General features: G+C 34.3%; 1 long non-coding RNA gene across 1 annotated transcript in view; it reads right to left on the bottom strand.

Annotated features, from left to right (window-relative positions):
• Positions 1-4758: 4758 nt before the first annotated feature.
• LOC102733569 (uncharacterized) overlaps positions 4759-10660 on the bottom strand; it is an 89515-nt gene continuing 83613 nt past the window's right edge. Inside the window, exon 3 of the long non-coding RNA XR_014143803.1 lies at positions 4759-6292. This is a non-coding gene — a long non-coding RNA (uncharacterized LOC102733569). The remainder of the gene's footprint in view (positions 6293-10660) is intronic.

The following is a 10660-nucleotide window of genomic DNA, read 5'->3' on the forward strand; positions in this document are numbered from 1 at the left end:
AAAAGTCTGTGTTGGCCAACCCTGTCTATCCAAGTCCAACAATTCTGCAAGATGAGGTATTATACTCCTATGATCTATGAGAAAATTGGGGCTCTGAAATGGTCAATAACTTGATGTATACCAAACAGTGGTGAGTGGAAGAACCAAATTCAGATAGTTCTCTCTGACTTTCAAACTTATGTTCTGTTTTCAGTACTTCCATGTCCCCAAGGGCTTTGATATACAGTGAAGAATCTTCTTCAATCTTCTCTCAAGGGAAGACCAATTTTCTGCCTTCTCTGTGAGAATGGCTGCTTATTTCTGCACTCTTAACCTTCTAAGGCAGCCAGTGATACCACTTTATTATCATAATTGCCATTTTCTTCAAATTCTAGATCTCCAGGATTGAGAATTCCTTCCAAGTTGTCTAATCTAGACCCTTCCTTGTACAATTAATGCACTCAACCTTAGCGAAGCAGAGACTTCACAGGGAGACCACTGTTAGCACCAGAAACAGCATTTTCTCTAGACTCTTAGCAACATCCCCTTTCCATCATACCATGCCATTCTTCCTCAGATGTATTCTCTATGTTCTTCTGTTTCCTATTCTTTATTATTGCTTGGTCTTCAAATAAATAGGTTTTGATACAGTCCATTATATTTGCCATCAGTCCATTATATTGCTATATTTTTCCCTACAAGGTAAATAATAGAGTAAGCATATTGTTCTGATTTTTAGTGTTTGTTTATATGTTACTGGATGCTTTTACATAATGATCCTATTTAACAAGGTCTGTGTGTTCTCTATGATTAGGCTAGTTTGCACAATTAAGGTAAGATTTGAGTTAACGCTTACAAAGCTAAATTTACATAGGTCTATGCTTCTAGGACAATAGACTGTTCTAGTTCAACTTTAATTTTTAACCACATATCTGCCTGAAAATGTGTTCAGTTGTTACATAGTTTAGAGTGATATTTGCTTATTATAAAACTGTTTTGCTTCTGCATAAGTCTTATTCTGATTTATAAAAAAATAACTATCTTTAGGTATTTTCATTGGCTCTCAATTTTACTGATATCTCAACCAAAATAGCAACTGCTTTTGTATAAATTGCAAAAACCAAAAACAAACAAAAAGAGAGGGACCCTCTTTTTACTGATCAATTTAAAAAAGAAGAAACTCCTTTCTCTAGGTTGACAAACTCCACACCCGGTCACAAAGGGACCATGACTTGGCACCTAGATACAGGGCACCTAGACGCAGACTAGATTTAAGACCCCATTCCTTCCTTTGGTCAGATGTCTGTTTACAACAAAATACTGGAGGTATTTTCAGAGTATTTTCAAAAGACCTTATACTTAATGACTAGCCAAGCATTTCTAAATACTTCAGTAGGAGGCAGTGGCTTATATTTATCAATTCAGTTTGGATATTATCTGCTAAAAATGCCTAAGTAATTTAATACACTTGATATAGTTTCTAAAAGATTATTATAAACGAAGATTACATTATTCATTAAGAGTCTTGGAGATATGTTTCATATAAAAACAAACACTAAAAGGGATAGAAGCTAACATTATACATTCTTCCAATCCTAGAGAGAGTGAACATATGAAAATGTGGGAGACTAATCTCTTTCATTGTTACGTTAATGCAAACTTGCATCTTTGGCATTTTTAATAGCATTACATGTATAGATTTTTTTAATTGCCCTTCTGTGTATTAGCAAGGACTAGTCATGTCTAATTGCCTATGCACTCTCAGTGAAACTTTATGGCCTTATGAATTGTCCCTGTATCAGACTGCCATAGGGTTTTTTTCTGTATTTTCTAAGAAGTAATGTGTTTCTAAAAACTGAACTAAGATTTTAAAAACCTGGGAACTCATTTAAGATCTGCCATTTACCAATCAAATAAACTTTAAAAATTGACAACCTTTATGAGGACCACATTTCCATTTATAAATTGGGGCAAGAAATACTTGCTGTGGCTTCCTTTCTATGGTTAAGTTGTTTGGAGAAAATTAAAGTAATATGTGAAAGTATTTTAAACTTGTGAAGTCCTATGTAGAAATAAAATGTAATTATTTGAAGTCTATTAGGTTGTACTTTGAAAAATGGCTTGACTTCTTATTGACATCATTTATCATACATGAAATGTGGTCAGCCAAAACACATTGGAATATCATCTTTTAGCTAATCCACTTTTATCAAGTTTTAGCCCAATAAATCATGTACCTACATTTTCCAGTGTGTTGATTCCAAAGGTGTTATTTAGTTCTCCATGGCTAGAATGTGGAGGGTCATGCTTCCTCCTGAATGAATGAAAAGAATTTTCCCTTATAATACTCAAAGTATATACTGAATACAGGTGGGAAAATGTGGTAAGCCATCCATGGCATTTTTTTTTTAAAATAACAGTTTATGTTTATTGGGTTGCTCTTTTCTCCTATCCTCTTAAAGCAAGCTGTTTCATACTATACTTCCAGGGAAATGTCGGTACACTTAGTTCTTTCATAAAACTCATTCACATACAGATAGCATTCATACTTCAAGGCTTAAAAACCACTTAGTGAAGTCCAAGGGATTAAATAGCACAACCATTTCCTTACAATGCCTTTTCAATCACTGAGATCCTACATTTGTCTGTACTATTTTTATGAGTAGGCATTATATATGTACATAGTGATAGATTCATATAATGAAAATTGTTAACAGGGAATGTGTTTCCCTTTAATGCTCTCTCTCTGTATGTCCAGTCTTTTGCAGAAATATCCAATCAACATTGACTTGTGTATCATTTCAGATGTATCTCTGAATATCTAAATGGTATCATAATATATACACTCTTACAACTTGCATTTTTTCTGAATTATGTATCTTGGTTGTCACTGATATCAGTTTTTATAGATATTTTTAATTTTTCAATGGCCATAATAACATAAATCCATTATATGTTCATATGTAACTTATTTAATAATCTCTTGACCCATTTATGCTGTTTTCAATATTTTACTACCATAAACAATATTGAGATAAATATCCTTATGCAACTGTCTTGTGCTAAGGTGTGAAAACACCTGCAGGATACAATTCTGAAAATGAAATGAGTATCAAATGTTATATGTGACTTTTATTTGCCTACTTAAAACAAATTTCCCTGCAAACAGGTTTTCATTATGTGAGCCCATGTACCCCCATTCCATCATCAACACAGTTTATAATCAACCTTTCATACTTTGCAATTGTGATAGCTGAAAAATCATGTCTCATTTTCAGTTTTGAGTAAATTTTACTATAGAATTTTTATACAGCATCTTTCATATGCTTAAGTCTTTTGCATTTATTTTTGTATAAACCATCTTTCACTGTCCTTTGCCCATTTTTCTATAGGAATTTTCACAGATTTTCATTGATTTCTAATAGCTCCTAATAAATTAAGAGTTATATTTTATCTGTCAAATGGTTCAAAATCTGTATTTAGTGTGTCACTGATTTTTAATTTGGATAACACCTTTCATGCAAGAATTTTTAAAAATTTGTTTAGTCAGTTATCTGTACTTTAAGACTTCTTAGTTTTGCATTATATTTGAAAAGATTCATTCACTAGAATTATGAAAAAAAATCTTCCAATTTTATTACGGTATTTTTACCATTTAATTTTTTTCATTTAATTATTTTATCCACCTCATGTTTATTTTGTACTAAGGAGTGATCTAGATTTAAATAAATAAATTCAAATTTATTGTGTTTTTTTCAGGGGGTTCAGAAATTTTTCCATTTCTATTCATGTAAGAATGAATTATTTCTTCAGGAATTAAAGATTACCTTTATTATAAAGTAAAGTAACTTTCTGTTTGGGCATTTGTTCCTGAGTTTCTACTAATCTCTTTGATTTTTTGTGCATAAGTACTCAGTTGCTCTGGTCTCTAAAACTATATACATATTGAAATATCTTACAGGGCTAGTTCCTACAAAGTATTCTTCTTTTAAAGAATCTTCCTGGCAATTCTTGAAAGTTTTTTACTACAAATAAACCCTATAATTAGCTTGCTTGGTTACAAATAAAGATAATTTTGGCATACTTTTTTAATGCATTAAATTTATGATTCATTTATGGAAAACTTGTATCTTTATAATACAGATTCAAGGAAAATGAATGCCTTTCTATTCAACTACTCTTTTAAGTCTCCCATTTCATTTTAACTTTTATCTTCTTTTCCTGTTAAGATTTGCCAAAGAAAGTTCATCTTACTCTTTTACTATTGTAAATGGCCTATTTTCTTTATGTTTTCTAGGTGTTTGAATATATATGTACATATATATATGCATGTGTGTGCATGCCTATTTTATATTCCATAATAATTTATCAGTTTATTTACATGTAATTTTAAGGTAAAGTTCCATCACTTCAAATATCTGTAACTTTGATTTTCTTCTCTAATCTAAATATGTCAAATAATTCCTCCCAAAAATGTAATATATTTTTGATATCAGAGTCCTTTAAGTGTTCTTGCCTTTATTGGCAAAACTTCTAATTCTCCATGAAAAATGATACTGGTGTTTGCTCTGTCTATATCTATATTGCTATACCTATATCTACATAGCAATATATACATACATGCAATGCAGGTTTTATAAGTATGTAAATATATATAAACTTCTTTTTATTTTCTTACACCGTGTGCCTTTCACAGCACTTGTATGTTACTCTTAAAGGACATCATGAAGGCAGGTGGATTCTTCTGGGGCTCAGTCAAGTCTTATGTAGGATTTGTTGAGTTATCTAATTGTAGAAAAGTAAAATTCACAGGCTCCCCCCTCTAGTTTATGTAAAGTAAAGCTCCTTAGGGCAGAGTGAATGTGGCATTGTGGTAAAAAACAGAAAGGTTTTCTCTTTTGAGGAGGAGAGTTGGATGATGGAAGGTGAAAATGAGGATTTTCTGTCTCAAACAAAAGAACATGTCCCCTCATTGATAAGATAAAATGAAAGAGTTATAGCCCAAGTCTGCTACTAAATGCGACATTCAATACATTGCTTACCCTTTTTTTCTCATTTAAAATATATGAAAGTTAGAGTAGATAATGCCAACGTATTTTTCATATTTAACATTATTCAAATGCTGTCACAACTCAAACTTTAAGGTGACTACATGGCAAACTAGATTACGAGACGAGATTATAGTCTCCATTTATGCATCTTTATTCCCTACAGGTTCAAAATTTAGGGAAATAACATACTTCAAAGCTTCTATTTCTGCTTATTTGATCCTCATTTTCATTTGTATGAAAAATGGGAAATGAATTCAGAATATATTTCTGTTTAATTCTGTATTCTGCCAAGCTTTTTTCTAATTTTGTTGAAAAGTTTAAACTCTTATATAAGGTTAAGCTCTACTGAGATGCAGATTTCTTGGAAATTAAAATAAAGGATTGGAAAAATAGTTTGTTTGACATGGAGAGGGCGGTCCTAATACTTCTAGTTTTTCTTAGACAGTAAATCTCAGTGTTATAGTGGCTTAACATAATGTCATTCAGGATTTTGATGAGATCTTTTTCTTCTGCTAAGCAGGTGCATTCATCATTATTACTCTTGCCAAGTCATTTTAGTGTGCAGAATTTGAAATATCAGTATATCTCTATACATTGCTTTGTGCAGGGCACATTCTTGTCACCAGTCAAGCTTGAGGTCTAAAGAGTGGAGGCAGTGAAACGTGGGCTTGCCACACAGCTCTCCATTGAGTTTCTTGAAAACTTGATTCAGTGTCACCCAAGAGCCTATGAAACATGAGCAGTGAGGAAGGATCACTAATAACAAAGTTCTGGCAAGCAGCCAATCTTTCTGCAGTGAAGCTCTGCTCACTTTAATGTAGCTCCACTGGGCTGGATACATGTGGAGGATGGATGACAGCAGGATGCTCTAACAGCTGCTAGGTGATAAGCTGAAGTGGGCCAATGCATGTGGGCAGGGAAGGAGGAGTACAGATATTAGAACTTTTGCTAAAGGGCTGCTAACACCACATTGCACCATCATGGTGCTGTCTAGTTGTAGACCAATACCAAACAATAACATCAGAGAATCCATCTTGGCCTATAACTTCCAGAAAAGAAGTATTTTTTTTTCTAAGTAATATTAGGAAGCCAAAGAAACAGAGACATAGTTCTGAGAGCCAGACTGACTTTTATTTTGACATGCACTCCCTTAAACATGTAAACAGACAGATATCTAAATGTTTTTATTTTTCTTCTATAAAATCAGCAGGTTCCACATTTCCAGCCTTCAGAATATGTTCTTTTAGCTTTCTTTTCAAATCCTGTAAATCAGCATGAGAAAAAGAATGGCATGAGCTAAAGCAAGGTAATAAAGTCTGCAATACTTTTCTAACAAATAAGTCCTCTCCTGGAGGGCTTTGTGTATTTTTGGAGATTAAATTAGTCTTAAGTTGGTGCTAAGGCTTAAAGTTGTTGTCTGAAAGAATAAGCATTATGTTGGGAGAAAAATATACTGAAGAATTTTTACTGTTTAGAGGAAATATACTATATCTGAATGCCCATTTATGTGCATCCAGTTATCATCAAATACAATAGATCATGACTTACTGGTTGAATGACACATTCCTTGACTCCTAGTTTGAAGCTGATTAGGTGATTGTGTCAAATATTAAAGTACAGTTTACATATAGGACTGGATTTGATGCAGTTTGTGTTTTTTGGGTATTGTCCTTAAAATCAAGATATTTCAGACATCTTCCAAGCCTGTAATCAACAACCACTATCCATTCATTGACTTACATTTTTGTTGCACACCTACCATGTACATGACACAGTACAAGGGATGGAGTGTACAACAGTGAATAAGAAATATGTAACTTCTAAACTCCTTGAACTTGCATATTTACTGTTTAAAGCCTACTTTATTTGGTATTGTTCAGGAATACCCAGTCATATAATACATGACACCTGTTTATAAAAGACCAACAGTTTCGCTGGAGAAGTATAAACCATATGAAAAGTAAATATGAAATGATATGTCATAATTATGAGTTCTTCAGAGCACACCCACTTTTTGAATAAAAGGCCAAAGAATAAATATAATTCGTGGGCCAGAAAGTCTCTAGTACAACTACTCAACTCAAAAAATTGCCATAGACAATGAGCAAAGTAATGGGTGTGAATTTATGCTGATAAAACTTTATTCGTAAAAGGAGATAGTGGGCTAGATTTGGCCCACTGGTTATAACTGCTCAATTCCTACCTCAGAAAATAATTTGTATAGGAGTTGGGAAAGTGGGGTGTTTACAACATAATATTAGAAGATACACTGATCTTAAATTCTGGAGAGAAGGTAGCTTATACTCATTTTACAGTATTTCAGCAAAATAACTAGAATATACCCTACATCTTCTTATTGACAGTGCATGAATTCATGTATCTGGAACCAAACTCTGCTACCCACATCAAATTTAACTCTTATCTTTCCTAGCCCAGCTCTTTCTATATGAGACTATGTCCTTTGGTTTTGAGCTTGATTCTTAGAAAAAGACTTACTCCCTGAATCTCTAAACACTCAAAGGACAATCACAAATTGACTGCATTAAGTCTTAGGTTCTTTGTTTATTTTTTTAAATTCTTCTAAAATTAATATACAGGGTTATATTAATTTCATGTATACAATATAGTGATTCTACAATCATACATTACTCAATGCTCATTACAGTAAGATTGTATCTTTTTTTAAGCAGTATCTTTTTAGTTTTTTAAATTTAAATTCAATTAGCCACCATATAGTATATGATTTGTTTTTTTCTTATTATGTTAATCACCATACATTACATCATTAGTTTTTGATGTGGTGTTCCATGATTCATTGTTTGCATATAATACCTAGTGCTCATCAGATCACCTGTCCTCTTTAATGCCCATCACCCGGCTACCCCATCTCCCACCCCCCTCCCTTCCACAACCCTCAGTTTGTTTCCCGGGGTCAAGAGCCTCTCATGGTTTTTTTCCCTCTCTGATTTCTTCCCATTCAGTTTTCCCTCCCTTCCCCTATAGTCCTTTGCGGTATTCCTTATATTCCACATATGAGTGAAACCATATGACAATTGTCTTTCTCTGACTTATTTCACTTAGCATAATATCCTCCAGTTCTATCCATGTCGATGCAAATGGTGAGTATTCATCCTTTCTGATGGCTGAGTAATATTCTATTGTATATATTAACCACATCTTCTTTATCTATTCATCTGTTGAAGGACATCTCAGCTTCTTCCACAGTTTGGCTATTGTGGATGTTGCTGCTACAAACATTGGGGTGCATGCCCCTTCTTTTCACTACATCTGTATCTTTGGGGTAAATACCCAGTAGTGCAATTGCTGGTTCATAAGGTAGCTCTATTTTTAATGTCTCGAGGAAACTCCATGCTGTTTTCCAGAGTGGCTGCACCAGCTTGCATTCCCACCAACAGTATAAGAGGGTTCCCCTTCTCCACATCCTTGCCAACATTTGTTGTTTCCTGTCTTGTTAATTTTAGCCATTCTGACTGTTGTAAGGTGGTATGCCATTGTGGTTTTGATTTGTATTTCCCTGATGGCACATTATGTGGAGCATTTTTTCATGTGTCTGTTGGCCATTAGTATGTCTTCTTTGGAGAATTGTCTGTTCATGTCTTCTGCCCATTTCTTGACTGGATTATTTGTTTTTTGGGTGTTGAGTTTGGTAAGTTCTTTATAGATCTGGATACCAGCATAAAGGGCTGGTTACAGATAAAGGCTGTAATGTCATTTGCAAATATCTTCTCCCATTCCATAGGTTGCCTTTTAGTTTTGTTGATGGTATCCTTTGCCATGCAAAGCTTTTTATCTTGATAAAGTCCCAATAGTTCATCTTTACTTTGTTTCCCTTGCCTTTGGAGATGTGTCCTGCAAGAAGTTGCTGTGGCCGAGGTCAAAGAGGTTACTACCTGTGTTCTCCTCTAGGATTTTGATGGATTCCTGTCTCACATTGAGGTCTTTCATCCATTTTGAGTTTATCTTTGTGTATAGTATAAGAGAATGGTCCAGTTTCATTCTTCTGCATGTGGCTGTCCAATTTTTCCAGCACTATTTATTAAAGAGACTGTCTTTTTTCCATTGGATATTCTTTCCTGCTTTGTCAAAGATTAGTTGACCATAGAGTTGAGGGTCCATTTCTGGGTTCTCTATTCTATTCCATTGACCTATGTGTCTGTTTTTGTGCCAGTACCATGCTGTGTCAATGATCACAGTTTTGTTATATAGCTTGAAGTCAGGCATTGTGATGCCCCCAGCTTTGGTTTTCTTTCTCAACATTCCCCTGGCAATTTGGGGACTTTTCTGGTTCCATACAAATTTTAGGATTGTTTGTTCCAGCTCTGTGAAAAATGTCAATGGTATTTTGATAGGCATTGCATTAAATGTGTAGATTGCTGTAAGTAGCATAGACATTTTAACAATGTTTATTCTTCCAATCCAGGAGCATGGAATGTTTTCAATCTCTTTGTGTCTTCCTCAATTTCTTTCATAAGTGTTCTGTAGTTTAAATGGGATCAATTCCTTAATTTCTCTTTCTTCAGTCACATTGTTAGTGTATAGAAATGCAACTGATTTCTGTGCATTGACTTTGTATCCTGCCATGTTGCTGAATTCCTGTATGAGTTCTAGCAATTTTGGGGTGGAGTCTTTTGGGTTTTCCACATAAAGTATCATGTCATCTGCGAAGAGTGAAAGTTTGTCCTCTTTGCCAATTTGAATACCTTTTATTTTTGTTGTTGTTGTTGTTGTTGTCTGATTGCTGAGGCTAGAACTTCTAGTACTGTGTTGAACAACTGGTGGGAGTGGGCATCCCTGTCATGTTCTTGACCTTAAGGGGAAAACTCTCAGTTTTTCCCATTGAGAATGATATTCGCTGTGGGCTTTTCATAGATGGCTTTTATGATTTTGAGGTATGTTCCCTGTGTCCCTATACTTTGAAGAGTTTTAATCAAGAAACAATGCTGTATTTTGTCAAGTGCTTTTTCTGCATTGAGAGGATCATACGGTTCTTGTCTTTTCTTTTTTGCTAATGTGCTCTATCATGTTGATTGATTTGTGAATGTTGAACTACCCTTGCGTCCCAGGAATGAATTCCACCTGGTTGTGGTGAATAATCCTTTTAATGTACTATTGGATCCTATTGGCTAGTATCTTGGTGAGTATTTTGGCATCCATGTTAATCAGGGATATTGGTCTGTAATTCTTTTTGATGGGGTCTTTGTCTGGCTTTGGGATCAAGGTAATGCTGGCCTCATAGAATGAGTTTGGAAATTTTCCTTCCATTTCTATTTTTTGTAACAGCTTCAGTAGAATAGGTATGATTTCTTCTTTAAATGTTTGCTAGAATTCCCCTAGGAAGCCATCTGGCCCTGGACTCTTGTTTTCTGGGAGGTTTTTATTTTTTTTTTTTTTCACTTTCCTGTTTTCTTTTCTTTTTTTTTTTTATTCTTATGTTAATCCCCATACATTACATCATTAATTTTAGATGAAGTGTTCCATGATTCATTGTTTGCGCATAACACCCAGTGCTCCATGCAGAATGTGCCCTCCTTAATACCCACCACCAGGCTAACCCATCCTCCCACCCCCCTCCCCTCTAGAACCCTGTTTGTTTTCAAGAAGTATATATA

Source organism: Leptonychotes weddellii, chromosome 3 (assembly GCF_054177405.1).
Source record: "Leptonychotes weddellii isolate Sample4059 chromosome 3, ASM5417740v2, whole genome shotgun sequence".
NCBI classification, from domain to species: domain Eukaryota; kingdom Metazoa; phylum Chordata; class Mammalia; order Carnivora; family Phocidae; genus Leptonychotes; species Leptonychotes weddellii.